Genomic DNA, 6,187 nt, shown 5'->3' on the forward strand with positions numbered 1-6,187 from the left:
TTCGCCTCAAAATTTAGGGTGTTCCGCTAAATAGGAACCCATGCAGTGATCCATAGTGGTAGTGGCCCGGGGGCTACAAGAAGCTCAGCTAGCCAAGGGCAAGCTGCATCACCCATTGCCAGCTTCTCCAAGTACTGCACTAGCTCCACATCCTCAAATCCCAAGTAGGAGTTCAGTGTGATCTGGTCGAACCGCACCTTCAGATTTCTCACTTTTGTAACTTTGGTCCCTTTCTTGATATGTGCCACATTGGCATAGAACTCCCGGACCAAGTATTCCTTTGCATCCATAACTGACTGGGTGAACCACATCCACCCATTTCTCTCTCGGAACTGCCTCAACACTTCTGGATTGTACTTGTCAAGATCTCTGAGTTGGAATTATCACTCAAGAGTGAGTGATCTCACCGGCCACCACTCATGGAAACTAGTGAAGGCAACCAGGCTCACAAACCGGTCCTCCCAGACCTCTTTCTTCTTCGACCTCTCAAGGCCGGCAACTGTGGTATCACCTCCTCTACCATAATCCAGAATATCATCCATAGCAGCTGTTGGTGCTTCAGAGACAGGTGTAGAAGAGGGCTTTGAAGCCTGACTTGCACTCTCTTAACCCTTAGAAGTGCTATGTGAGGAGGAAGGTTCGTCTCTAAGTTGGTACCTTCCCTATGGCTATTGTGGCTATGATTTAACAGCATGCTGCTCTTGCACTGAGTCACCCTCCAATGCTTCCCAAGATGGGGCATATGAACTAGATTCGGAGGGATCAGGCTATCGTCCTTGGCCTATTGTAGCTTTCTTGCTGATTACCCTATAGAGGGCGAGGGGTAAATTGCTTTTGCCTCTGCCTCTGGAAGACTCACCCCTCCCCTTTGAAGTATCACCTCCACCTCAGATCTAACAATTTTCTGTAACAAGCAACAGCAGAAGTCAATTGTAATTCATTTGAACACAGACAATATATCACATTGCAGAACATAAGTGCAGGGTGGGGAAGTGCGGTCCGCATAATTGCAAGTGCGGCCACAGACTGAGTTGTGCAGACCACATAATTTGGAAGTTCAGCCGCAGAGATGGAACTACGGTCCGCACAATTTGGAGTGCGGCCGTAGAATTGAAGTGCGGTCCGCACTTTTCTCATTGCGGTCGCACACTAAAATTTTCAAAAGTGCCAACTCTCTGATGACAGAGATTGGCCTGATCTGCGACCGCACACATTTTTCTGCGGCCGCGGTGGAATTTTTGCGGTCCGCACAATTTCAAGTGCGGCTGCAAAATCTTACTTGACCAATGACCCTAGATCTCAACTCTGCGGACCGCACAATCGCTTGTGCGAACATAGATTTCAAAATCAATTCGATCAGACCTCTAGGGTTTTCAAGTTTTTAGTTTCAACATGGTATTAACAATTATGCATGCAAATCAAGTTACCTAGTCCCCATAAAGCAATTGACCCAACACAGATTAACCCCCACATGGTAATAAAGTTGAAATCTATTGATAAATGGCCAAAAACTATCTAACAAATTATAAATTTAACTAAAAAATCAAATTGGAGAATCCTAGAAGTGATTTGAGCATACCAGATTATAAGTAATTCAGATGAGTGATCACAGATGTTAGGCTAGAGAACAGCTACTTTAGCAAGAAATATCAATTTTCAACGAATTTGAGCTTAGAGAGGAAAAAAGTCGAACAGTAGCCCTACAAGTACTATGTATACTGAAGGGCCAAACTTAAGGAACAAGAGATCGAGTGTGGCCACGAAATTACTTCTGCGGTCCGCACTTTGCTACCTGGTAGTTCAATTGCCTTTGATCATCTGCGGTCCGCAGATTTAGCTGTGCGACCGCAGATTTCGTTGTGAGGCCGCACTTTGGTTGTTTCTCTGACAAACAAACTTCAGAGAGTTTGCATTTTTCGTCTCAATTTGTACGGTCTGCACAAGAATTGTGCTGCCACAGTTGCCTTCTGCTGTAGCATTCAAAATTATGCGGCCCGCACTTTCTCCACACTTAGCCAATTTTTCTGAGCACAATTCCTGTAAAGCACACTCATTCCTGCAACACACTTCAAATCCAGTTAGCACAAAATAATATCTATCTACAAAATAAGAAAAGAAAAAGAAAAATAAAACATGGGTTGCCTCCCACGAAGCGCCTGATTTAACATCGCGGCACGACGCACATTACCATCACTTCAAATGAATCACTGCCACCATGTGACCATCATCATCTTGTCCCAAATAATGCTTCACTCGATGACCATTGACTTGGAATACCTCATCATTTTTATTTTTCAAGTCCAATGCACCAAAAGGTGTCACGCCCACAATTTCAAAGGGACCACTCCATTTGGATTTAAGCTTTCCGGGAAACATCTTCAATCGTGAGTTGAACAACAAAACACGATTGTCCACCTTGAACTCCTTGTTTTGGATGTATTTGTCATAAAGGTACTTTATTTTCTCTTTGTACAAGGATGAACTTGCATATGCATGATACCGGAACTCATTTAATTCATTTAATTGTGCAACCCACAAGTTAGCGACCGCATCCGAATCAAGATTTAACTTCTTTAAAGCCCACATGGGTTTGTGCTCGAGTTCCACTGGAATATGACAAGCTTTTCCAAACACCAACCGGTATGGAAACATCCCGATAGGAGTTTTGAAAGCAGTCTGATAAGCACATAGTGCATCATCAAGCTTCTTTGACCAATCCGTCTGTTTAGCATTCACTGTTTTGGACAAGATACTCTTTATCTCCCGATTGGAAACTTTCACTTGACCGCTAGCTTGAGGATGATAGGGAGTCGTAACTTTATGAGTGACACCATAATTGCTAAGCAAGGTGTCAAAAGCCTTGTTGCAAAAATGTGACCCCCCATCGCTTATGATAGTTCGCGGAGTACCAAATCTTATGAAAATATTCTTCTTCAAAATGCCACCACACTTCTCGCTTCATTGTTGGGTAGAGCAACGGCCTTAACCCATTTAGACACATAATCAACCGCGACCAAGATGTAGGTGTTTCCACAAGAACTCACAAAGGGACCCATGAAGTCAATACCCCACACATCAAAGATATCAATCTCTAAAATGGTAGTGAGAGGCATTTCATTCTTCTTCGAGATTCCACCGGCCCGTTGGCATTCATCACATCTTTTCACCATATCACTTGCATCTATCTAGAGAGTGGGCCAATAGAAACCGCAACTTAGCACTTTAGCAATTGTTCTTGCTCCGCCATGGTGATCACCATAAGGCAAAGAGTGATAAGCTTCAAGAATAACATTTTGCTCTTAATCCGGTACACATCTTCTAATTACCCCATCCGTGCAAATCCGGAAGAGGTAAGGCTCATCCCAATAATAATCTTGACAATCTCGTTTGAGCTTCTTCCTTTGATTTGAAGAGAACTCATCCGGGATGATTCCACACACAAGGTAGTTTGCTAGATCGGCGAACCATGACACCTCCTTCATTGAAATAGCCAAGAGTGCTCATCGGGAAAAGAGTAATTGATTTCAAGGCCATCATTCGGCCTCCCCTCCTCCTCCAAAAGAGACAAGTGGTCTGCCACTTGATTTTCACTCCCTTTTTGATCTTGGATTTCAATATCAAACTCTTGCAACAATTTCACCCATCTCATCAATCGATATTTTGAATCTTTCTTGCTCATAAGATAGTGAAGTACCGCATCATCTGTATGAACAATAACCTTTGCACCCATCAAGTATGGGCGGAACTTCTCAATAGCAAACATAATGGCAAGGAGCTCTTTTTCGGTAACGGTGTAATTGACTTGGGCATCATTCATGGTCTTACTAGCATAGTAGACCAGATGAAAAATCTTGTTGATAAGTTGCCCTAAAACTTCTCCAACCGCTACATCACTAGCATCGCACATGAGCTCAAAAGGAATACTCCAATTAGGAACGATGATGATAGGAGTTGTTGTCAACTTGAACTTGAGAAATTCAAAGGCTCTCATGCAATCATCATTGAAGTGAAATTTAGCATCTTTCTCCAAAAGCTTGCACAAGGGGTTCACCACTTTGGAAAAATCTTTTATGAAGCGCCGGTAGAACCCCGCGTGACCCAAGAAACTTCTCTCTCCTTTCACGGATGTTGGAGGTGGAAGTTTAGAAATCACCTCTATTTTTGCCTTGTCGACCTCAATGCCCTTCTTTGAAATTTTGTGGTGAAGGACAATTCCCTCATAGACCATGAAATGGCATTTCTCCCAATTCAACACCAAGTTCGTTTCTTCACACCTTGCCAATACTTTATCTAAATTTGCCAAGCAATCATCAAAGGAATCCCTGACTACCGAAAATTCATCCATGAAGACTTCAAGGTAGTCCTCTACCATATCCATAAAGATCTCCATCATACACCGTTGAAAAGTGACCGTGCATTACACAAGCCAAATAGCATCCGCTTGAAAGTGAAAGTGCCATAGGGACAAGTGAAAGTTGTTTTCTCTTGATCTTCCGGGGCAATAAAGATTTGATTGTAGCCCGAATATCCATCTAGAAAGCAATATAACGCCCGGCTGGTCAACCTATCAAGCATTTGGTCAAGAAAGGTTAGTGGGAAATGGTCTTTCCTTGTGACTTTGTTTAGCTTCCGATAGTCCATACACACTCTCCACCCAGTCACCGTTCTTGTTGGAATCAACTCGTTCTTATCATTGGTGACTACAGTTATGCCCCCCTTCTTCAGAACACATTACACCGGAGAAGTCCAGGAGCTGTCAGAAATGGGGTACACAGCCCTGACATCTAACCACTTTATGATCTCCTTTTTTACCACATCTTGCATGGCTTCATTGAGTCTCATTTGGTGTTCAATGGAGGGTTTGGCATCTTCCTCCAAGTTAATCTTAGTAGTCCTATACATAGTCAGTACTATAGCCCAATCATGGCTACTAATAAAATAAGACTAGAAACCAAAAACCAGACGAAATAGTAGGTATAAAGTAAATTGCCCAATGTTTCCAAATTAGTCCAACTTCGTACCTTTCTATGCATGCAAAATGCGAGGCTTATTCCCCGAATTTACGCCAAAGTCCTCCTAATAGATTTCTTCCTCTTGTGGAGCACCGCCAATGTAGATTTAATCTGCACGTTAGTCAAACAAGATAAGAGAATAACTGATAAAGTAGAACAAGGGCCAAGGAATTCATACCTGAGATGTGGAGGGAATGGCTTCAACTCCAAGATACGAGGCTCTTCAATTGAAGGCTTTGTGGGAGAAGTTTTCCTATTCTCAAGATCCAAGGAAAGCTTTCGGGGTGCATAGTTGTACGACCCCATTCCTTGCAAAGAATTAATACATTCCATGAAACCATACATCTCGTTATCAACAAAATTTAGCAAGACAGCCTCCAACATATCACCCACATTAATCGTGGCACTTGTATCATCAATAATCACATCAGCAACCAAGTCCATGAACGAACACACTTCATTGCTATTTGGTTGCCTCATAGATTTACACATGTGTAACACTACCTTTTCATCACCCACCGGGAAAGTGAGGTCACCAACTTCCACATCAACAAGAGCCTTCCCCGTAGCAAGGAAAGGTCTACCAAGAATAATCGGGACCTCATAGTCCACTTCACAATCAAGAATAACAAAATCCATCGAGAGAATGAACTTGTTAACTCGAACCAATACATCCTCAATCACCCCCAATGGTCTATTCATTGTACGATCGGCCATTTGTAATCTCATAGATATGGGTCTTTGTTGCCCAATTCCCAATGTCTTGAAAACCGAATAGGGCATCAAATTTGATACTCGCCCCAAGATCACAAAGAGACTTTGCAAACTCGGCACTTCCAATGGTACAAGGAATTGTGAACGCACCGGGATCTTTCAACTTAGGAGCCATCGAATGCACAATTACACTCACTTGATGATTGACTTTTATAGTTTCAAAATTCATCGACCGCTTCTTTGTCACCAAGTTCTTCATAAATTTTGCATATCCGGGCATTTTCTCCAAGGTTTCAACTAATGGCATATTTACGAGAGACTCTTCATCATATAAATGAACTTTTTGAATTGATTCTCGTCATTTTTCTTGGCAAGCCTTTGAGGATAGGGAGGAGGTGGCTTAGGCAATAGTGCCATAACTTTTTGCACTACCAGTTCTGGTATGTCAATCACATGATCCC

The sequence above is a fragment of the Nicotiana tomentosiformis genome, chromosome 6, assembly GCF_000390325.3.
Source record: "Nicotiana tomentosiformis chromosome 6, ASM39032v3, whole genome shotgun sequence".
In the NCBI taxonomy this organism is placed as follows: Eukaryota; Viridiplantae; Streptophyta; class Magnoliopsida; order Solanales; family Solanaceae; genus Nicotiana; species Nicotiana tomentosiformis.